The 25802-nt window shown below is 32.1% G+C and overlaps 1 protein-coding gene across 13 annotated transcripts in view; it reads right to left on the bottom strand.

The window, feature by feature from the left end:
- Nucleotides 1-25802, bottom strand: part of LOC123541046 (uncharacterized) — a 330808-nt gene that overhangs the window by 34174 nt on the left and 270832 nt on the right. For 9 of the 13 annotated variants that reach the window (XM_045326409.2, XM_053544973.1, XM_053544968.1 and 6 more), the window contains one exon: nt 3497-3565. The exons of 3 other annotated variants lie outside the window; for them this stretch is intronic. The gene's annotated coding sequence lies outside the window, so the exon portion shown is untranslated. Of the gene's footprint in view, nt 1-3496; nt 3566-12613; nt 12639-25802 lie in introns of those variants that run through there. One more of the 13 variants, XM_045326434.2, reaches the window with a different exon arrangement.

Raw genomic sequence — 25802 nt, 5'->3', positions numbered from 1 at the left:
CCAGCTGACTTGCTTGTAACTTCCATCACATTTCTTTCATGCGGTAACAGGCATGGACCATACATTGAAAATCCGTTCTGACTACGTCTAGGATACATTCCAGTGTTACACTGTACCTCTCAAACATGTGAGGTTTGAATCGTAAGTTAAGTATGTTCGAAAAAAAAAAATAATGGAAAGTATAGGGTGCAGAGTCAGTAAACAATCTGTAAAGCAACTAATAAATGAAACGAACGTAAACATACATACTAAAAGACAATTCCAATAAATTCGTATGTGTAACATTTCTTTCGGATAGCTTGCTTTATTATGTAAAAATAGCATTACGTGTAACCATGTTTGTAGCCGCCGTGTCATATTTAGAATACTGTAAGTTTAACCATACCGGGTCATTCCTGTATCGTTAGTGTGTTTTCAGATGTTGTCACATTAGAAGGTGGGTAAAGGTATACTGGTATAAAAATTAAATATATAACATGACTCGATCGAAATTATCAAGACAAAATCATAAGCAAATATCAAGTAGCCCAGGAATTGACGACATAAAAATTCATAAGGTATTTGAAAACAATCTAAATAAATATTATAACAAATGAACAAACACAACGTAATAATTAGGATATGAAATATGCAAACAATGGTCTTATACCTTAGATGAATAAATCATAAGTCATCACGAATCATTCAAACAACCAGGAATCATGACAGAAAACCAATAATATATATCATTGTTCAATAATTTATTGCCATTGAGGGACAAGTTTATAATTAACTGTTGTCATCAGATCAGAGGCATTGGCAACTTATGGGATACTTCAGGGAAATGATTTATTCTCACCACCACCACCGTAACAACAATCTGTTGAAATTAGAAAGTGAGATATAAATATACAAATACTACAAGAACACCAAACATGTCCCCTACCTGTCGCTACAAACAGACTAAAACGATCACAAAAGTAAATGTTTCCAAGTGCAGGAGATGGCGACTTTCATAAGATAATATAAAATACGAACAACACATAATCTATGTGAGGAGACATTAATAGAATACCCGAGTAACAAATTAAATGGTAATGAATTATGGATGCTCATACAATTTAAACTTTGCGTTTTGCTGTTGGCCTTATGGCGTTTTGCCTTGGCAGGTTGACATCCGTTAACATGACACATATTGCAAGATTAACTAGATGTATTAACGAAACAACGCATTTGCCTCTGTTAACAGGATGAACACTTTTTAATATTCATTGTTGATTTCGTGATATTTCACAACATATTCCAGGATATTTTCTGTTGCCTGATTGACACGATAATCATGACATGTGATCGAATCGAAATATTCATGTATTGGCTACCACGCTAATGTAATGAACTAAGAATGACATTTATTTGAGACCAGTGTCCCTAGATCTGTGAATGTGTTTTTACAAACGCATTGCATGAAGTTACATTATCAGGAGATTAGAGCCTTATTTTCATTTTGTTAATAAACCGGTTCACGAGTTTCGTAGACTCTCTGGTATTATCATGTATTCCGCTAATTTTAAGCGAGACCTTGATGGCGAAATTAGAGAAATAAAGGGAAATTTAATATAAGATCTATCGGATATCGAAAAAAATTAGATACGTTCTAAGAATGCAGCCTGTCCTCCGACCGAACTATGCAGCTAAGACTTCATACAAACATTCATTATTGCGTTATTCTGACACCATATGTTAAAGCGAACTGGAAAGATTCAAAGCTGTCATTGTGAGTGTTTGGGGTTTTGTAAACAAAATAAACAAGAAATCGACGGTCAGAAATTCCCTACGAGAAACAATCGGAAACCTTCAAAATGCTAAAACTTTGTACGTCTTTTATATTTATCTATATGAACTATGCATCGAGTGAAATAACAAACTTTCTGGTAGCCTTATTCGTATCGGGAATTTTCTGATTAATATACAAACAAGATGCTAATTGGTAAATAAGCGAAAATAGGCTGATGCTTTTCGAACCTACAGCACATTAAGTAACCGATTTTAAAGTGAAATTAAATTGTTTAGACAAACATACCAAAATAATGTGCACAGGTTCCAATTTCAGCATCAAATTACAAAACGTAATTTAGTAATAACTGCACATTACAATATCATGCAGGTAATTATATATTTTCTTTGCGTAAATGGGAAAATCAATATGATCCTCTTATGTTGTTAGATAATATTTTAGTAAATGAGGCCGACAAAATTCAGTATCATACATTTAGCGCTCCCCATAAATGCGTCTTAAATACATACTTAAGATCTCTTGGAAGAAATGATAGTCTAGTAAGTGTGAGTAAGCGTGCATATATTCATCATCTTAGACAAAAATATGTTAAAAAAATGCCTATTTCATCTATGTGTGATATAGACAATTAACTGAAAGAATAAAAAATACCTTTTGGTTTACTGATTAATGGGGATAAACTAAAACATATTTGATTTAATGATCAAGAAGATTCGAGTCAATTTCTTAAAAAAAACGAAGCACCTTTTTGTATTAGAAATAGAAAGACAAATAAAGAAGTTTTATGTAACCATATGCATATTGCCGATCCTTTATTCGGTAAAGTCAGAAAATAATGAAGTTTTCTAGATTTAACACTGCCGCAATGGTATCAATTACACCCTTTGGACAGCCATAAAAGAAACGATTTCAGAATGTGTCAAAAATGGAAGGACGTACTTAAAAGTATAATGAATATATTGAGAAAAGAGCAGTTGATATTATACGAGTTGCAAACAAAAAGCCAGTGGGAAAATTTGAAATGCATATGTGACAGATGCAGTAAAGTTTTCGTTTGACATCAAACGTTTAGTGGCTACTGGCGACATTTTATAGCGGTCGTGGCTAATACGGACATTTTACAGCGGTCAGATTACAAAGAGCAGAATTGCATCTCGTACATCATGTACACCAAGCGATAAAATGTGTTTAAAGATACACTAAACATCCGTGTACTATGATAATACTTAATTAACTTCGCACTAAATTTGAATTAAATTACGGATGCAATTACATAACGCATTACTTTTCTGTAATTAATACATCTCATATACCCGGAAAATAACTGATATTTTAAATTTCTGATCATGTTTGAACTGGAAACAAGTGATATGTGCTTTCTTCTAAACATAGTCTGTCTGATGAAAAAAACCATGAACATATTTAAATGGAGAAGTTTATGACATCATTTTGCATATTAAATTGGGACGTTTTGTTTCTTAGGAACCTCTTACAAACAACTATGCAGATATATTGGTAATCTGAAATCAAATTTTAATACGATCTAGTGTAATGAGTATAATGAAAATAAGATCGGGTGTAATGAGTATAATGAAATTAAACAATTAAAGCAATAATGAAATTAAACAATTAAAGCAATAATGCAATGAACACATTTGATTGCCCATTATTTCTTACATACATACACATCTGAAACAAATCTATCTCAAATAACAAGCTTACCTTATGTATGAATGTTGAAAAGTCCTAGGAAATGCTCATCACATTATATTAGATATATAATCCATAAGCCTGTAAGTAAAAAAGAAAACAAAGTATGTTAGAGGCTAGCAGGGCAACACTAACATACAATACTATGACCAGTTAATTAAAGGAAGATTTACGACCATACGACCGACTGAAAGTATTAGGTAGTTTTATATTACGTATCAAACTCGTGCTGATTTTATACGTACGCAAACATCAACGGACATTTTTCGCTGAGGTACGTGTAATATCTAAACGACATATAAATTCATTATATATACGAGTCCTTGCTTTTCTACAACTGATGTGCTTTTAAAAAAACGACCACCATGCCAGTAAAATTAAATTATTAACGTAACTGTTACTTTAATACCGACAAAGCGCACTGTGATTCAAATGTTGAAATTGTTCATTGTGATTCTGTGAAGTAAACGAGAAGGTCTGCTTTATTTCATTTCATGGCATACACAAAAAATGTCACATGCGTTTTTGATGTTTTTTGGTTACTAAAACGACTGATATTAGGTGATGAGCTACAATACGTCAGCGACTGCACCAAGATTACGACATCTATCTAATATTTAATTTCGTTCAATAATTTGCGGTGAAAAAGAAATATATGCAATGTTCCAAAACTAAAAAAGGAAAAGATAGAGGTGCATCAAATGAACAATGAGAATAAATCTGCTAAGCTGTTTGTGATTCATTCTAAGCAATCATCACAAATCAGCACTAACTGTGAGCGGCATGACAAGACGTTATCTTTATGAAATGTAATAAACTTTATCAATAGCACAATGTATGGCACGAGCGCACTGACTTTAATCTCTTCTCATGGCACCACCAAGAAAAATTCTACTGAAAATAATTAAAACTACTGAAGTCTAAACGGCGTTTCATATTAAACAGTTATTTTACGATGATGAGGTAAATATCTAAGTTAATTGACATTACCAAGTGAACGTGATATTTACCGAGGCCAGTAATATAATTTGACGTAGTATTACAGTTCTATGCTTTTCAATAAAAAAAATTCTGGCACAGGAACTAAATTTATTTTTATTACAGCTAATAGTCCGTGTATTATTGATCACTTACTTTCAGATTTTATATATATTACAATATAAAACAAACTACATTTTTCTCCGAAGCAAGAATCACAGGAACACTAAAGACAATCCTAAAGAAGTGAAGGGCCTCTAGCTCGTAAATCTTCTAGAACACTTTACAAAACAACACTGTGCTTCGTAAAATTTATTATGAAAAGCTTGCAAAGGAGTCCATATCAATAACAAACACGCATTCAATAATTTTAGAAAATCAACACTTCAAAGGTCTTTCTTGTTTGTTTATGAACGAACTGCATAGCAATATCAAAGAAACAAGAAAAATTAATCTGAATAAAGTAGCTATCAAATACATTACCACTGTTAAACCCACGTTCAGAATGCCGATAAATTTTCTCAAGCTAACTTGATGTAAAATGTCAACAAATTGTTAATTTAAGATAAAATCAAATGTCATGGCTTAAATTACCTTAAAACTCAACTGAAAGTAAATGTTCATTAAACGGTTTTCTACGCTGTGCAAACTAGTACATTTATATTGTTTTACACAGAAAGTCTGTTTATTTTATTCTATTATTTGTATTGTGCTAATTTGATACTTTACACACAAAATTTCATTTAAAATATGCGAAATTTTGTTAAATTCTTACGAAAAGAAATGGTTTCCTAGTTCGCTGTTTTATGTTATGACCTAAAATGATTTATCTGACCTTACACGATCGAATGAACGTCATAACATCAGAATGAATACTGTGTAATAAATTTCACTGTTCACTTGATTTAGGATTTTACTCTTATGTGTAATCGTTTAACACATGCATCAAAAGACTACTGTAGCGTCTTATTCAAATTAGTGAACCGTTAGTAATCCTTTGTAATCCCGTTACTATACTATGCCCCCTAATAACGCCAACTTAGACAATAATCATTCAGTTCATCAGCCTCATTTGCACAATACGTTGCACATTTTTGCTAGTTAGAATAATAGCTTTAACCTTTGAAATTAATCAATAAAATACCAGTTTATTACGTCGGCTTCAAAGCATTACAGATATAATAATCCACTTCAGCTAGGATGCTGAGATATTGAATAATGTTAGATCACCTTTTTTTCTTACACTACTCGGTCATGGCTATATAACAAAACACTAGTCTTGGGCATTAAAGTTCTTCTGATTTTAAACAAAATCTCTCACAAATAGTATCATGTACACCTGGTTACTGTTGGATACGACCTATTGTTCCGATATAGCAGCGGAATAAAATGTCGATGTCATAGAATAATTGAATGAATATTATTAAACTCAACATTAAAATATTAGATAAGTTACCACGGCCCCTTTTCAAATTGAAATCAACTACACTCCCGCTCCCTTTCCCTTCCTCCCGTCTAATTGTATTTTTCATCTTCATTTCATGAGCTGATGTGCCATAAAACCATCAAATCACATACCTAATGCGCGTGCTCAAAGAAATGCCAGAAAATGCAGAACAATATTTCTCTCGTTAAGCTAATGAGCAATCATAATGACATAATAATGTTCCAAAAGCATTCATGATGACAGCAAAGAAGAGGTAAAAATATACAAAAAACTAGGAAATGGAATTTCCTACGATAACTTGACGTAGTAGAACATTTTTTAATATTTGTTTTAAACTACACCAGCGTTGTTCGTCTAAAACACGTAATACTGCAAATAACTCAATGAATATCTATTTCAGTTTTTGTCAAATTACTATAGGATAAAACACACACCAGCTTCGGAAAGTAAACCTGTATTTATGTATTTTTACAGATTTTGTATTCTGCAAATTCAAATGAAACTCCTACTTACAACAGAGTGCACTTTCTTCACTAACTTGGATCATGGACTTTTATTACGGAATTCAAGTGCATCAAATCAGAGACTCAAATATTCTCAAACGACTTCTCGGGATTTAAAAAATTCACACGAATTCCAGAACTACGTCAGAAACAATTGGCGAAAACATGTCAGCTGGGAAGAAGCATCTCAGCTAGAGAACAATATAATACATTTGCTTATTCCCTTGAGAATCTTGGATAACGTTTACGCTACTCACGGTGGACTTGCTTCAAAAGAAGATTATTACACACTACACCATGATAGTTATCTCAGAAGATGACAGACACAATATGTAAGTCGAAATTTCATATTGAACAAGGCTAGGATAATATTAGAGTTACTTCTCAAGGAGTTAATTCTCTAATCATATAAATAGATACTTTCAAAAGCGATACCTATACAGCTACTTATAAGTGAAACATAGACAAACTATACAAAAGTCCATCAACCTGTATGTGTACCTAAATACTGAAGGGCTTGAATAAGACTACCTAAAAAAAGACAAAAAAAAAAACAACAACAAAAAAAAAATACAAAAAAAGCAAAAACTTCTCTTTCAGAGAGCTTCAGAATATCAGTAAAGTCGTGATGAGCTCGATTCCCGGACCGTTGCCAAATATGTTCAAAGCCGTCCGCATTTAAATTATGTCTTCTGTACTTGTAAATAAAACTTTTGAACACATACGAAATTCATAGGGTAACTATGCTATGAACTATGTAAACAGTGACATAAAGTCGTAGTTGCTGAATAAATCATGTCATTAGGATTTATTCGAGTGACTAGAGCGATACCAGAATCATGACAATAAACCATAGATGTATATTTAACCGCCTATGTGGGACTAGTTTTTTTAAATTATTGTTCTCTTGAGACTATTCACAGTGACATGTTCTAGGCAAACGACATTTATGCCACCATAAAACTTATAACAAACCGGAATATTTGAATGATCGCCAGAATAAGTATAAGGAGATATTCTAATTTTGAGGAACTTGAAACATGTCTTATCTCGGTTTCGTACATACGTCTACAACACTTATGAAAAACGTAAAAAAAAACGAAAGCGAAATCTCTGTACACTGTATATCAAAAGACAATACGAACTATGCATAATCTACAAAGTAAGGTGATATTAAAAGAATACCATGATAACACATTGTAAGATTGACACCTGCTTTCTTTCAGAACAACTGATATTTACGTTTTGCAATTGGTCTAATGGCAGTTTGATATATGTTGACGTGTCAGATTTCACAAAATTAACCTGATGCATTAAAGTTGCATATCTCTGTAGTTTGTTAAACACCGACACAGACGCTGAACAGTTAATGATCAACAGATTTACACGACCATCATAACATATAAACGGATCGAAACAGTTCTGTATTCAAGGGTGATGAATATTGACCAATGTCCGTTATCTGTGAAAAGGTAATTAACAAACAGTAAGTGTTATGCTAGAACTCGCACTTTGTTAAAATAAACGTTCAAGAGTTATGTTGAAGAAATGAAGAAATTGAAGAAATAAAGAGAAAGCAAGCGAAAGAACTGCCGTATATGAAGACATTATACAAGCATTCACTATAATATTATTAAGACAAACAAAAACAATATTGATAAGACTCAAAGCACTCTCAGAACTTTTTACGAGAATTAATCAAAATGAATACTCTTATCGCTTGTCTGTGGTGTATTGAAGGTTAATAAATTGCACTTGTTCACTTGATTACGGATTTTACTCTTTTGTAATCGTTTAACGCATGCATCAAAGACTGCTGTAGCGTCTTATTCAATTTGGTGAGCCGTTAGTAATCCTATGTAATCCCGCTACTATAATATGCCCTCTAATAACGCAACCTTAGGCAATAATTATTCAGTTTATCAGCCTCATTTGCACAATCTGTTGACTTTTTTGGCTAGTTAGAATAATATCTTAAACCTTTGAAATTAATCAATAAATTACCAGTTCATTAAGTCGGCTTCAAAGCAATACAAATATAATTAAATTCACCTCAGTTAGGATGCTGAGATATTTAATAGTGTTAATATTCTAAGATCACCCCTATTTCTTACACTACCCAGTCATGATTATAATAACAAAACACTTGTTTTGGAAATAAAATTTCTTTTGAAGTGTTGTTCTTCCTTTACACAGAAAACGTTTATTCAGATCTATCATGTATACCTGTTACTGTTGAATACGACCTGTTATTCCGATATAAAATGTCGATGCCATAGAATAATTGAATGAATATTAAACTCAACATTAACTTATTAGATAAGTTAATTCTATATTTCCACGGCCCCGTTTCACATTGAAATCAACTACACCACCACCCCTCTTCCCTTCCTCCCTTCTTATTGTATCTTTCATCTTCATTTTATGAGCTGATGTGCCAGAAAACCATCAAATCACATACCTAATGCGCGTGCTCAAAGAAATGCCAGAAAATGCAGAACAATACTTCTCTCGTTAAGCTAATGAGCAATCATAATGACATAATAATGATCCAGAATCATTCATGATGACAGCAATGAAGTGATACTTTACAGATACTGTAAATAACTCGATGTGTATCAATTTTAATTTTGTGTCAAATTACTGAAGGATAAAAGCACACACCAACTTAGGGTAGTTTACATGTAATGGCAGTCGGAAATTATCGTGCGATTTCGTATTCTGCAAATTCAAATGAAACTCCTATTTACAACAGAATTCACTTTCTTCATTAGCTTGGACCACGGACTTTTATTACGTATTTTATGTGCATCAAATCAGAGACTCAAATATTCCCAAACAATTTCACGAGATTTGGAAAAAAGTCACACGAATTCTAGAGCTACGTCAGAAGCAATTGGTGAAAATTTGTCAGCTGTCTTTTAAATTCCAGATTTTTAGAGAAAAAGTATCTCAGCTAGAGAACAATATAATACATTTGCATATTCCCTCGAGAATCTTGGATAACTGTTTAGCTACTCCCGGTGGGTTTGATTCAAAAGAAGATAATAACACACTATACCATGATAGTTATCTCAGAAGATGACAGACACAATTCATAAGACGAATATTCATGTTAAATAAGGCTAGGACAATATCAGAGTTACTTCTTAACGAGTTAATTCTTTGACCGTAAATAGATACTTTCAAAAGCAGTATGTTTAGTGAAACATACACAAACCATTCAAAAGCCCGTCAGTGTGTATGTGTACCTAAATACTGAAGGGCTTGAATAAGATTCTACTTAAGAAAAATCCCTTTCGGAGCTAAGTCGTGAAGTATGTTTTACAGTTACAGTACTTGTAAATACACCTTTTGAGCGCATACAACATTAATAGGGTAACTATGCTATAAACTATGTAAACCATGACTTTAAAGTCGTAGCTGCTGAATAAATCATAAGTCATTAGGAATTATTCGAGCAACTAGAGAACTAACAGAATCATGACAGAAAACCAGTAGATGTATATATACCGCCTATGTGGGACTAGGATTTTTAATGTTTTCTTGAGACTATTCACAGTGACACGTTCCCAGCAAACGGCATTTATTGCCACCACAAAACTTATCACAGACCAGAAAATTTGAAAGATCGCCAGAAAAAAATATGAGCCGTGCCATGAGAAAACCAACATAGTGGGTTTGCGACCAGCATGGATCCAGACCAGCCTGCGCATCCGCGCAGTCTGGTCAGGATACATGCTGTTCGCTAACAGTTTCTCCAATTCCAATAGGCTTTAAAAGCGAACAGCATGGATCCTGACCAGACTGCGCGAATGCGCAGGCTGGTCTGGATCCATGCTGATCGCAAACCCACTATGTTGGTTTTCCCATGGCGCGGCTCAAATAGCCATAATTTTGCAGTACATGAAACAAGTCTTATTCCGGTTTTGTACATACTCTGCAGTATTTACGGACAAAGCGAAATCCCTCTACACTGTATATTGAAAGACAATACGAATTATACATAATCTACCAAGTGAAATACCATGATGGTCTAATGGAAGGTTGTTATATGTTGACCTGTCAGATTTCACAAAACTAAACTGATGCATTAAAGAGGCATATTTCTGTAGGGTGTTAAACCAGACACAGAAGCTGAACACTTCTGAATACTCACGGGGATTTAGGGATTTAATGGTAAGATGTGTCTCTGTTTATAGATTTACACGATCATCGTAGCTTATGAACGGATCGAAACAGTTCTATATTCAAGGTAATAAATTCACCAATGTCCGTTATCTGTAAAAAGGTACTTTACAAACAGTTAATGTCTTGCTAGAACTCGCACTTTGTTAAAATATATACGTTCAAGAGTTAAGTTGAAGAAACGAAGAAATTGAAGAAATACAAAGAACGCCAGCGAAAGAACTGCCGTACATGAAGACTTTGTACAAGTATTCACTATAATATTATTAAGACAAACAAAACAATACTGAAAACACTCAAAGCCCTCTCAAAAATTATCTACGAGCTTAGAAATATAATACACAACCTGTTTTTATATTATAAAATTGCATGTCTGTTCTATCAGCGTATTGTACATTCAGCCTGTGCGAGGTAGAATATAAGAATTATATGAAAAGAATATTTATAAAGCTATATTATAATAATATAAAATCATACCCATAATTTTGTACTTCTTTTACATTGACTAGACACGCAATTGTCTGTATGTAGCTAAACACTAAGATGTGACACCAAACAGTGTAAATCATTATTTAAAGAAAGCTTAAGAAGACATTCCAATCTATAGTAACTAAGTATGTAACAATTTAAAGAAAAAAATCATCATTTGGAAGTCTTTAGTATTTGATTATGAAAATAATACTCGTACAATTTATAAGATATCAAATAAACAATATTAAATGAACTGAGGAAAGTAGCCAATTAATTAATACCACTATATTTGTTAACCCATATTGTAAATGCCAACACATTTTCTCAAGCAAACTTTATCTAAAATGTCAACAAATTGTTAATTCAAGATAAAATCAAATGTCATGGCTTAAATTACCTTAATTCTCAATTTAAAGTCAATTTCATTTCATACATACGAACAAATAAAATATATATTTAAAGGTTTTTATGCAGTACAAACTAGCAAACTTCTGTTATTAGTAGGAAAAGTATTATTACTATAGTGTAAGATTATTTTCATTGTGCTCAATAAATTTTATGAAGGAAAAGATTCACCTAACCGGTTGCTTTACTTTACCTGCATGCTGTAAATAATTGCTTATAATTTATCTGACCTTATATTTCAAATGATCAAATGACCGCAAAACGTCAAAATAAATAAGTAGATTAAACATGAAACTACCAAACTAAATTGGAACTAATTAAGATATTGCCGCAAGGAATTTGCTGAATTGTTGGCTGTCGAGCCTGTGATTTTTGAATATTTGTGCAAGAAATTACAACTGGAACCCGGCAACTCAGCATCACATTCAATTTCCTAAGCCTTTGGTAATCCTGTGTAATCCGGTTGCTATAACTGCCCTCTAATAAGGCCACTGTTTGCAATATTTGCTCAGTTATCAATCTGTTGTGCATATGTCATTTGGCTAAGCTTTGAAATTAATCATTAAATGGACGGTTCACAAACATTCTATCAGACTTAAAATTACTTCTGCTAGAATTCAGAAACATAGCTTTGTTATTTCATGCGCATTTTTGAAAGCTACCAGATATCCATTTACTATGAAAATACTGAAAAATAAAGAAAGAAGATTAATCCGGTATTAAGTCTTTTGTAAAGAGCCACATGACCAACATTTGTCCATCAAGATTTAAAGAATTAAGACAGCTATAATTGATGATATTCAGATAAGGGTATGTTATAATAAAGCTACACTTTGCAAACATAGTCCCTTTGTGACAAAGTCGCTGATAAACATTCTTCGTATTGTGCAGAATATACGTGTTTGTTGAAAAAAGTACTAACTAAAATCCATTGGCTTTTCATTTCAAATTACTAACACTGAAAGTTCTCTGAAACAACATGGAGGTTGCTAAAAACCCTAAAAAAAACTAAATAAAAATCTTCTAAAATGTGACATTTATGTTGTATATTAATCTATTTTATATTAAAAACATTAACAAAAAATCATTAAATACATGGAATATTGGTAGTTTGTTTACAAGGATATAATTTCTCACCTTCCATGTACCTCCATTTGAACAGTTACCGACCGAGTAAAGAAGTCGAATTTACCAGTCATAAAATATAGATGTATTTTAAACAGAGTAGAAAACGATAACCACAAAATATAAACTCCAACCTTGTGTGCTACAGCAGAAGTATATTTAGCCCAATCATATAAGTATCCCGATGCTTTCTACACAGAAATATATCCCAGTCCTACACATTTAATTCCCTTATAGTAATGATGATGATAGAAAACACAGCTCCTAGGTTATTATGAGATACGGCGGTCTATTGTTATTTAGATGCGATCAAGAGAGAATCCAATACAGTAGTGAACATGTCCTGAGTACTATTTTAGAGGCTCTACAGACATGATACAGTACCAGAAGGATGCACCACAAATGCCCTCCTGATAGACTTAATAAAAATTAAAGAGGTTTGTTGTGTGGGAGGACATCAAAATTAGTTTAAGTGCTATAGCGTGTAATAATACATTTTAACACCTCAGGTCTATAATTACTATTCCTAGTTTAGAATTAAAATCACCAATGTCTCACTTATGAGCAATTACCAATTTCTGAAGAGAAAAGAAACAAAAACAATGATTTTAAAAGACGATTAATCACTTTTATGAGTAGGTAAGCAATGACTGACTTACATAGCATAAGACAACATCTGTAGCATACTACTTTATTAAGGCAGGGCTACTAAGTAATAATCTTGTTTTCAAAGCTCCAAAATATCAATGCATTTGTATTGAGTCTGATTTCAAATAACTGCAAAGGCTATCTCCTCGGCCATAAATTGTAAGCACCAAATGATCAAGTTCCAAGCCAGTTACACTTAAATTATGTGTTAAACTGTTTGTAAATGTAACCAATGAATAAATTCAGTCTGCATAGGGTAATTATTTCTCAGAAATATCCAACGCAAAACCTTTAAAGCCGCGGATCATAAATAAATCAACAGTCTTCAGGAAGTATTCGAGCAACAAGAGTAGAAAACCAATAGATGTATATCAGTATGTATTACTTTACTGCAGCTTTTGAATTATTGTTGTCTTGTCACCATTAACAGCAACAATGCGAGGCCAACGACATTTTTTCACCACCATAGAAACGACAATCCACGATATCTTTAACTAAATTCTTTAGAGGCTTTTATCGTCTCTGGTGCGTACCGACTAAATAATCACGAACGTATATGCATTTGTCAAGTCATGCAAGAGATGAATACTTATAAAGCATTTTGCGTTAGACTGCATAATTAATGCGCATGAATAATATATGAATACTGCATAATCCACAAGCTTAAAAGAGAAGGAATATACGAAATAATGAAACGCATGATAACAGAACAACTGATTTGACACTCGGGCGCGGCAGTCTGATAGTCACAAGATCAACCTGATGCGTCAGATTTACACATATCTGTCAGTTGTTAAACATTGTACTTGCCTCTGTCAACTGAATGAGTACTTCTGAATATTCCTGAGGATTTCATGTTATTTCAGAAAATATTTCTGGATATTCCCTCTTGCTTGACTGACACGATAATCATTGCCTGAGACCAGATTGAAATAGACATGTATTTCGGTATTGTGGCGAAGTCTTAAATTAAGAGTGACACATGTTAGAGAAAAAATATCAAAAGTTCTGAAAATATTTTTATTACTTTACACACATTCCTTCTTCTTATATTACTCAAGGGAATGGTCTAGATTGTGTACGGTACTTGGACTGCCGTATTTGAAGTCCTGTGGAACACTATTATTTATCATTTTAACGTCATGTATTTATATAAGACAAATGAGAAAAATAGAGGAGAGATTCAAAGTTTTTTCCGTGATTGATTGTAATCTAGATACATTCTATGAGAAACAATCAGAAAGCTGGGAAATAAATAGAACACTGACAGAAAACCAATAACCATGAATGGCATAAAAGTAAGGGGGCAGGATATTAGCTATAAAAGGAGTAAAAAATCCACTGTATTTAGTTGAGTTAATCTTGCAGAATAAAATGAATATGTGAATACTGGTTTCATTCCAGTCTAATATCGCAGATCCATTCTTGTGCGTTACCACCCTATGGCGACAAGCTGTATTCATTTCACAACAAATAAAATACAATTACATTTCGCTTAATTTTGAGCTATAACATTCTTTTTCTAATATAGGTCAATACCGCAAAGTGAAAAGAATATAAAGAATTTATGTATTATGTTTTATGAGCTTATTTTCTATTCTATTAATGTACAAAGTTCATGCACATTGTTATATGTATGCAATTTCCTTTATATACATGTAAATCTGTTTAAAGCACTATTTTTACTGTAATTACATGCTCATTTCCAACAGTAAACGGAGCGTTATACTCTTCTGAATTAGTAGTAAATAATATCAGAGCGTTATACTGCTTCTTAATCAGTATAAAATGATATCAGAGCCCATATACTGATTCTGAATCAGTAGTAAATAATATCGGAGCGTTATACTGCTTCTGTATCAGTTGTATATGATATCAGAACATTATACTGCTTCTGTATCAGTAGTAAATAATATCGGAGCGTTATACTGCTTCTGAAACAGTAGTAAATGATACCAGAGCGTTATACTGCTTCTGGATCAGTAGTAGTAAATGATATCAGAGTGTTATACTTCTTCTGTATCAGTAGTGTATGATAGCAGAGCGTTAAACTGCTTCTGAATCAGTAGTAAATTATACCAGAGCCCTTATACTGCTTCTGAATCAGTGGTAAATGATACCAGAGCGTTATACTGAGTCTGGATTAATAGTAAATGATATCAGAGTGTTATACTTCTTCTGTATCAGTAGTGTATAATAGCAGAGCGTTATACTGCTTCTGTATCAGTATTAAATGATATCGGAGCGTTATACTGCTTCTGAAACAGTAGTAAATGATACCAGAGCGTCATACTGCTTCTGAATCAGTAGTCAATGATATCGGAGCGTTATACTGCTTCTGAAACAGTAGTAAATGATACCAGAGCGTCATACTGCTTCTGAATCAGTAGTCAATGATATCGGAGCGTTTTTCTGCTTCTGAATCAGTAGTAAATGATATGAAAGCGTTATACTGCTTCTGAATCAGTAGTATATGATATCAGAGCCACCAAAGTGTTGTTGTCACTGACTCTTACAAGTTGATCAAGTTGATGCACCACGGGGTTCGTTAACAAAAATATTTATTTGCTGCCTTTACGTCCTCTTACATCATTAAAAAACGTAGCGTATAGTGACTGTAGATAGGGAAATATTTGCATTATGCCAGTAGATATTGTTGCACTGCTTATGAATATTAGCAGAAATGAAAACATTGCAAATATTACAGAATGTACAATAAATCTCGAAAGTTGATTTTGTGAGTGGAATTAAAGATATTGGATTCAAACATAGTTCTGGCGAATCGTCTGTCGAAATAACCAAAGTAAACAAGTTCCATCAAAAGAAACAAAATGATAAAATATGAAACTTTATGCATATTGCTCATCCAGAAATGTACTACTGGAACCAATCGGAAAACTTGAAAATAAACACATCTTTACCTCTATCTTATATGTATTATGTATTGAGTGAAAGAATAAACTTTCGTATATATGCTCATTGTTCTTTCGGAAATTTTCTGATTAATATATAAACGATATGTTAGTTGCTAAATGAGCGGAAATAAATGATGTTTTTCGAAACTACACTCCATAAAGTAAGCTATTTTAAAGTGAAATTAAATTGTTTAGACACACCAGAATAATGTGCACAAGTTCCAATTTCAGCATCAAATTACAAAACGTAATTTAGTAATAATTGCACGTTACAATATCATGCAGGTAATTATATACTTTCTTGGCGTAAATGGGAAAATCAATATGATCCTCTTATGTTGTTAGATGATATTTTAGTAAAGGAGGCCGACAAACAATTCAGTATCATACATTTAGCGCTAACAATAAATGCGGCTTAAATACATACTTATAATACTTTAAAATCTCTTGGAAGAAAGGATAGTCTTGTAACAGCTGTGTATATATCTTAAACAAAATTATGTAAAGAGTATTGTCTACTGCATATAAATGGGTTATAGACAATTAACTGAAACAATGAAAAAAAACTTCTGGTGGAATGATTTATGGAGATAAACTAAAACATATTTGATTTTATGATCAAGAAGATTCGAGTCTATTTGTATAAAAGAAAAAAACGAACAACATTTTTTTAGACACACAAGAATAATGTGCACAAGTTCAAATTTCAGCATAAAACTACAAAACGTAATTTAGTAATAATTGCACATTACAATACCATGCATGTAATTATATACATCATTGGCGTATAGTTTAGGTTCGACAAAACATCATTTATTTCCGCTCACATATAACTTTTTTGTATTAGAAAAAGAAAGACAAATAAAAAAGTTTTATGTAACTATGCAAATTAATATGCCGATCCTTTATTCGGTAAAGTCAGAAAATAATGAAGTTTTCTAGATTTAACCACACCGCAATGGTATCAATTACACCCTTTGGACAGCCATAAAAGAAACAATTTCAGAATGTGTCAAAAATGGAAGGACGTACTAAACGTATAATGAATATATTGAGAAACGTGTCTTAATAAAAGAATTATACGAGTTGCAAATGAACAGCCAGTGGGAAAATTTGAAAACGCATTGGTGACAGATGCAGTAAAGTTTTCGTTTGACATCAAACGTTCAGTGGCTACTGGTGATATTTTATAGTGACATTTTACAGCGGTCAGTATACAAAGAGCAGAATCACATCTCGTACATCATGTACACCAAGGGATAAAATGTATTTAAAGATTCATACTATGATAATCCTTAATTAATTAACTTCGCACTAAATCTGAACTAAAATATGGTTGTAAGTATATAACGGATTACTTTTCTGTGATTAATACATCAATATAACACACACTTTAAATATAACTGATATTTTGAATTTCAGACCATGTTTGAGATGGAAACAAGTATTATAAGCATTCCTCTCATGAGATTAAATATTATATTAGGTAATATTGCATACTTTTATTCGCAAAAGCCATGAACAGATTTAGATGGAAAAGATTTTATATCATCATTTCACACATTATATCTTACAAACAACTATGCAAATATATTAGTCATTTAAATCAAATTTTAATACATTCGGGTGTAATGAATATAATTATAATAATATTAAACAATCAGAGCAATAATGCAATCAACATATTTGAATGCCTATAATTCTTACATACATATACATCTGAAACAAATGTCAAATAACAAGCTTACCTTATGTATGAATGTTGAAAAGTCCTAGAAAATGCTCATCACATTATTTAACCTATATATAAATTCATTAGCTTGTAAGTAAAAATAAATGTAAACTATGTTAGAGGCTACCAGGGCAACACTATACACACAATACTATGTCCAGATAATTAAAGGAAGATTTACGACCATACGACCGATAAAAAGTATTACTAATAGGTAGTTTATATTACGATGTTTTACCGGTATATAAAACTCATGCTGATTTTATACAGAAGCTAATGTCGACGGACATTTTTCTTTGAGGTATATGTAATATCTAAAAGACATATTAATTTACAAGGAAATATACGGGCCCTTGCTTTTCTTCAATTGATATGCTTTTAAGAAAACGACCACCATGCCGGTTAAATTATATCACTGACGTAACCGACAAAGCAATGTTGCAATTGTGCATGGTGATTCTGCGAAGAAAACGAGAAGTTCTGCTTTATTTCATTTCATGACCAACATAAAATTGTCACATGCGTCTTTTTGGATGATTTTTGATCACTGAAAACGACTGACCTTAGATAATCAGCAATTGCACTACGGTTACGACATCTATTTAATATTTAATTTTGCTCAATAGCTTGCAATGAGTAATTAATACATGCAATCTTCGAAACTTAAAAAAAGATATCTAGGTGCACCAAAAGAGAATAAATCTGCTAAGCTGATTATGAGTTACTGTAAGCAATTACCACACATGTGCCGATATGTGAGGCGCGTGACAAGAGTGTAAGTGTTCACTGATAGGGTCATACTTTAAGTTAACAATGTTAGTACCGCTGCCAAGTCCACGTGTAACTACCAGTTAATCCTGATGACTGGTCATAACTCAGCTACAGGCAGAGAAATATGGCAGGCCAAATCAAAGCATTATAAAAAAAACTATTGCGTTATCTTAAGTTTATGAAATGTAATAAACTTTATCAATAGCACAACGTATGGCACGAGCACGAGCGCACTCATGACTTTAAGAACAATCTTACTGAAAATAATGGCACTCACAAGAACAATTTTACTGAAAATAATGGCACTCACAAGAACAATCTTACTGAAAATAATTAAAACTACTAAAGTCAAAACGGCGTTTTACATTAAACAGTTATTTTGCGATGATGAGGACATAGACCTGTGGTAATACCGAGGCCGATAACATATAATGCATTATCGATCACTTACTTTCAGACTTTATATATTATATTACAATATTAAACCAAAATACATTTTTTCTCTTAAGCAAGAATCAAAGAAACACTAAAAAATAATAAAATAATAAGAAGTTAAGGGACTCGCTCGTACATTTTCTGTAACACTATACAAAACAACACTGAGCTTCATAATTCATTATAAAAAGCTTGCAAATGTATCCATATCAATAACAAACGTGCATCTGATAATTTTTGAACATCAACACTTCGAAAGTCTTTAGTGTTTGATCATGAACTACTTGCATTGTTGCAGTTTAACTGCTGTTTCAGCACAGTTTGCTACATCATCAGCAAATAATTGACATATGGTATCAAGAATATCATTAGTAATAAAGATACCTGACCCACAATTTTCCCGCCAAACGGTTGTTAACTCATCAATGAATAGTGTAAAGTTTATTCAACTTTACTTATCCCCTTGTCTTGTTCCAATGTTACATGCATAGCAAAATCAAATAAACACGAGAAATTAATCTGAATACAGTAGCTATCAAATGAATTACTACTGTTAAACCCACGATCAAAATGCCGATACATTTTCTCAAGCAAACTTGATGTAAAATGTCAACAAATTGTTAATTTAAGATAAAATCAAATGTAATGGCTTAAATTTATTTACCTTAATTCTCAATTGAAAGTAAATTTTCATTAAACGGTTTTCTACGCTGTACAAACTAGTAAATTTATAATTGTTGAACAAAGAAAGTCTAACTGTTTAATTCTATTTGTATTGTGCTCATTTAATATATATAACACAGAAAACTTAATTTATGCGAAATTTCGTTAAACTGTTATAAAGAGGGAGGTTTTCTTACTTGCTGATTTTTTTCATAATGATCTAATTGGTTTAAAATATTAAACACTGATAATATTATTCTCCGCTATGTGTATCAAAAATCATTAAGTGATTGTAATAAAGGATTAAATAATTGGGTTTTAAAATTAAAGAACCTTTTATGTGATTATGGTTTTGTAGATATTTGGTATAACCCTTATGTAATTGAGTGTAAACATTTTATGCATATATTTAGGCAACGTGTTATTGACTATTTTATTCAAGGTTGGTATGTATCTAAAGAAACTAGTGCTGTGCTAGAGCTGTACAATAATTTTAAGTTCAGTTTTACTTATGAAAATAACTTGGATCTATTACCAAACAATTTGAGATTGTATATAACTAGACTTAGAATTTCTGCACATAGTCTTAGAATACAAACTGGACGATACGCCAGAAATAGATTACAAAGAAATGAACGTTATTGTCAATGTTGTAATGAAAGGGATATAGAAGATGAGTTTCATTTTATCATTATATGTCCTTGTTACACAGATGTAACAAAACAATATATCAAAAAGTATTACTATACAAGACCAAGTATGTTCAAGTTTTTAGAACTGATACAAAGTAACAATAGGAATACACTATTCAAGTTAGCAATGTATTGTAAAAATGCCACGAATATCAGAACTTCGATTTTGAATAATGCACTGTAATATCACATTATCATGTTGTATGTTTTCTTTATTGCTTTATTATACTGTTCATCCTCAAATAATTTGAAATGCTGCTGTACCAAATATCGCATTAGACCTATGTATTGTTAAAAATTGAAATTATTGTATGTTTGATGATGTACGTTATACAAGTCAAAATAAATTATATGTTCTGTTCTGATCTAAATGCTCTAACGCACATAATTAATCTTACCTTACACGATCAGATGAACGTTAAAACATCAAAATGAATACCCTTACGGTGTAGGGTAGCTGTAACATATTTTGAAATAAAATACACTGTTCACTTAATAATGGTCTATCAAACATATGATTTCGTTTAACGCATGCTAGGAAAAAGAAATCAGCGTCTTACTCAATTTGGTGAGCTGTTAGTAATCCTATGTAATCCGGTTGCTGTAATATGCCCTCTTATAACGTCGCCGTAAGCTATAATTATTCAGTCTATCAGCCTTATTTTGCACAATATCTTGCGCTTTTTTCTAGTTAGATAAATAACTTAAAGCTTTGAAATTAATCAATAAATTACCAGTTCACTAAGACGGCTTCAAAGCTGACAGAAATAACTAAATTCACTTCAGTTAGGACGCAGAGATATTTAATAGTGTTATTCTAAGATGATCACCATTTTTCTTACGCAACTCGGTCATGATTATGTAACAAAAACATTTGTGATGGAAAGTAAATTTCTTTTGAAGCGTTTTTCTTTCTTTACAAGAATATTTTGTAAAAATCCGCTTCCGGTTATTTCATTTTACAAGATCAAAAGTCTTAGCTAACGCACTTTGCCAAATACTATAATACATGATAGATAAAACGCATAAAGGTATGTATTGTAGATATACTATATTGTACCTAGTATCAAACCACTATCAGACAACATGTATTTTGATCTCTCACATTTGATGACATTGTATCGTGTAGACCTGTTACTCTTGGACACCACCTATTGTTCCGATATAGATCTAGCAGCGGAATAAAATGTCGATGCCATTGAACTGAATGAATATTAAACCCGACATTACTTATTAAGTTAATTTTATATTAGCACGGGCCCTTTTCACACTGAAATCAACTACACTTCTCTTCCTCCCTCTTTATTGCATCCATGAACTGATGTGCCATAAAACCATCAAATCACATACCTAATGCGCATGCCCAAAGAAATGCCAGAAAATGCAGGACAATACTTCTCTCATTAAGCTAATGAGCAATCATAATGACACAGTAATGATGCTCAAGCATTCATGATAACAGCAATGAAGTGGCAAAAATATACAAAAAAAAATCAAAAACTTGCGTAGTGGAACAGCTTCATTTTTTTTTTCAAACTACACGAGCGCTGTTCTAAACAAAGCAGATAATGCAAATAATTCAATGACTATTTTTTTTTTCAATTTTGTGTCAAATTACTAAAGGATAAAAACACACACTAACCTTACCACTTCGTATTCTGCAAATTCAAATGAAACTCCTATTTACAACAGAATTCACTTTCTTCATTAGCTTGGACCACGGACTTTTATTACGTATTTTTATGTGCATCAAATCAGAGACTCAAATATTCCCAAACAATTTCACGATATTTGAAAAAAAAGTCACACGAATTCTAGAGCTACGTCAGAAACAATTGGCGAAAACTTGTCAGCTGTCCTTTATATTCCAGGTTTTTAGAGAAAAAGTATCTCAGCTAGAGAACAATATAATACATTTGCATATTCCCTCGAGAATCTTGGATAACTGTTTAGCTACTCTCGATGGACTTGATTCAAAAGAAGAGAATTACACACTACACCATGATAGTTATCTCAGAAGATGACAGACACAATTCATAAGACGAATATTCACGTTGAGTAAGTCCAGGATAATATCAGTGACTTCTTAACGAGTTAATTCTTAGATCGTAAATTGCAATACCTATACAGCTACCTTAGAGAAATAAAGAGTCCATCGATTTGTATGTGTACCTAAATACTGAAGGGCTTATATTATTAAGTAAGATTCTGCTTTTTTTACAAATATTAGTGAAGTCGCGATGAGCTCGATTCTAGGGCGTTGCAAAAGTTATATTCACAGCCGTTCACACTTGATTTATGTTTTACAGTACTTGTAAATAAACCTTTTGAACGCATACAATATTCATAGGATAACTATGCTATGAACTATGTAAACAATGACTTTAAAGTCGTAGTTGCTGAATAAGTCATATGTCATTAGGAATTATTCGAGCAACTAGAGCGATACCAGAATCATGACAATAAACCAGTAGTTGTATATATTACCGTCTATGTGGGGCTAGATCTTTTTAAAATTATTGTTCTCTGTAGACTATCCACAGAGACATGTAATAGGCAAAAGACATTTATTGCCACCACAAAACCTATCACAACCGTGAAGTTTTGAAAAATCGCCAGAATAAGTACAAGGCAGATATTCTAATTTTGAGGAACTTGAAACATGTCTTATCTCGGTTTTTGTGACTACGACTACAACACTTATGAAAAACTTTAAAAGAAAACGATAGCGAAATCTCTCTACACTGTATATCAAAAGAAAATACAAATTGTGTATAATCTACAAAGTAAGGACAAATTAAAAGAATACCATGATAACACATTATAAGCTTATGAATGTTTCATTGACGCCTGCTTTTTTCAGAACAACAGATAGTATATTTGCGTTTTGTAATTGGTCTAATGGCATATTTGCGTTTTGCAATTGGTCTAATGGCAGTTTGATATATGTTGACGTGTCAGGTTTCACAAAATTAATCCCGATCCATTAAAATTGCATATTTCTGATGGGTGTTAAACACCGACGCTGAACACTTCTGAATACTCACTTAATGATAGTCTCTGTCGATAGATTTTACATGATCATCGTAACATATGAAATGATTGAAACAGTTCAAGGTAATGAGTGTCCGCTATATGCGAAAAGGTAGTGTCTTGTTAGAACCCGCACTTTGTTCAAATTGTATACGTTCAAGAGATAAGTTGACGAAAAGAAGAATTTGACAAATAAAGTGAAAGCAAGCGAAAGAACTGCCGTATATGAAGACTTTATACAGGTATTCACTATAATACTATTAACACAAACAAAACAATATTGAAAAGACTCAAAGCTCTCTTGGAACTTTTCTACGATAATTAATTGGAAAACTTAGAAATACAAATACACAACCCGTTCTTATATTATAAAAATGCATGCCTGTTCTATTAAGGTATTGTACATTTAGCCTGTGCGAGGAAGAATATAAGAAATATATAAAAAGAATATTTATAGATCTCTATTATAACAATATAAAATCATACCTATAATTTTGCACTATTCTTCTTTTACATTCACTAGACACGCAATTGTTTGTATGTAATTAAACATTTAGATGTAACACCAACTGTGTAAATCATTATTTTAAAAAAAGCTTGTCAATGAAAAGACATTCCAATCTATAGCAAATAAGCATGTAGCAATCTAAAGTAAGGAAAACATTTGAAAAGTCTTTAGTATTTGATTATGAAAATAATACTCGTACAATTTATAAGATATCAAATAAACAATGTTAAATGAGCTGAGGAAAATAGCCAATGAATTAAAACCACTATATCTGTTAACCCATATTCAAAATGCCAATACATTTTCTCAAGTAAATTTTATCTAAAATGTCAACAAATTGTTAATTCAAGATAAAATCAAATGTCATGGCTTAAATTACCTTAATTCTTAATTTAAAGTAAATTTTATTTCATACATCCGAACAAATAAAATATTATAGTAAGCGGTTTTTATGCAATCCAACTAGCAAATTTCTGTTAACAATAGGAAAAGTATTATTACTCTATTGTAAGAATATTTGCATTGTGCACATTTGATATTTTGCACGAAAATATTCCTCTTTGACGCAAAATTTCGATAAAGTTTATGAAGAAAAAGATCGACATTGTTTTACATTACCTCCATGATGTAAATAATTGCTCATATTTTATCTGCCTTTATATTTAAATGATCAAATGACCGTAGAACGTCAAAACGAACGAATAGATTAAACATGAAACTACAAATTTGAAATAATTAGTGCAGCAAGATGTTTGCTGGGCAATGTTATATCAAGCCTGTGATTTTTGTACAGTTATGTTCGTTTAATGCATGCAAGAAAGTGCAACTGAACCCTGACTGCTCAGCATTAGTTTTAATTTCCTGAGCCTTTGGTAATCCTGTGTAATCCAGCTGCTATAAATGCCCTCTAATAAGGCCACCGTATGCAATATTTGTTCAGTTATCAGCCTTATTTGCACACTCTGTTGTACATATGTCGTTTGGCTTAGCTTTCAAATTAATCATTAAATGGACAGTTCACAAACACAGTATCAAAGCGTTTCAGGGAGAATTAAAATTACTTCAGCTAGGATTCAGAAACATAGCTTTGTAATTCACATACGCATTTTTGAAAGATACCACATCTCCATTTATCATGAAATTACCACTTTAAACATTGAAAAATAAAGAAAGAAGATAAATCCGGCATTACGTAAAGAGCCACGTCCATCATGATTTAAAGACTTCAGAGAGCTATAATTGATTATATTCAGACAGTAGTTCAAGAGGTTAAACTTTGCAAACATATAGTCCCTTTGTGACAAAGTCGCTGATAAACATTCTTCATATTGTGCAGAATATACGCGTTTTTTTTAATAGATACTAACTAAAATCCAGTGGCTTTTCATTTCAAGTTACTAACACTGAAAGTTCTCTAGAACAGCAAATATCGAGGTGGATACAAATCCTTAAAATATATAAAAAAATCTTCTAAATTGTGACATTTATGTTATATATTAAACTATTTTACATCAAAAATATTAACAAAAAATCATTAAATACATGGAAATTTGGTAGGTTGTTTACAGGGATATCAGTTCTTACCTCCATTTTGACCAGTTGCCGACAAAGTCAAGAGTCATAAAATATACATGTATTTTAAACAGAGTAGCAAACGATAACCACAAGTATATTTAGCCCAATCATACAGATATCTCCGAATTTGGTAATATTATGCTTTCTACGCTGAAATATATCCCAGTCCTACACATTTAATTCCATTATAGTAATGATGATGATAGAAAACACAGATCCTAGGTTATTA

Source organism: Mercenaria mercenaria, chromosome 1 (assembly GCF_021730395.1).
Source record: "Mercenaria mercenaria strain notata chromosome 1, MADL_Memer_1, whole genome shotgun sequence".
Classification (NCBI taxonomy): Eukaryota; Metazoa; Mollusca; class Bivalvia; order Venerida; family Veneridae; genus Mercenaria; species Mercenaria mercenaria.
The sequence above is the reverse complement of the archived record's forward strand: the minus strand, read 5'-3'. Positions and strand labels throughout refer to the sequence as shown.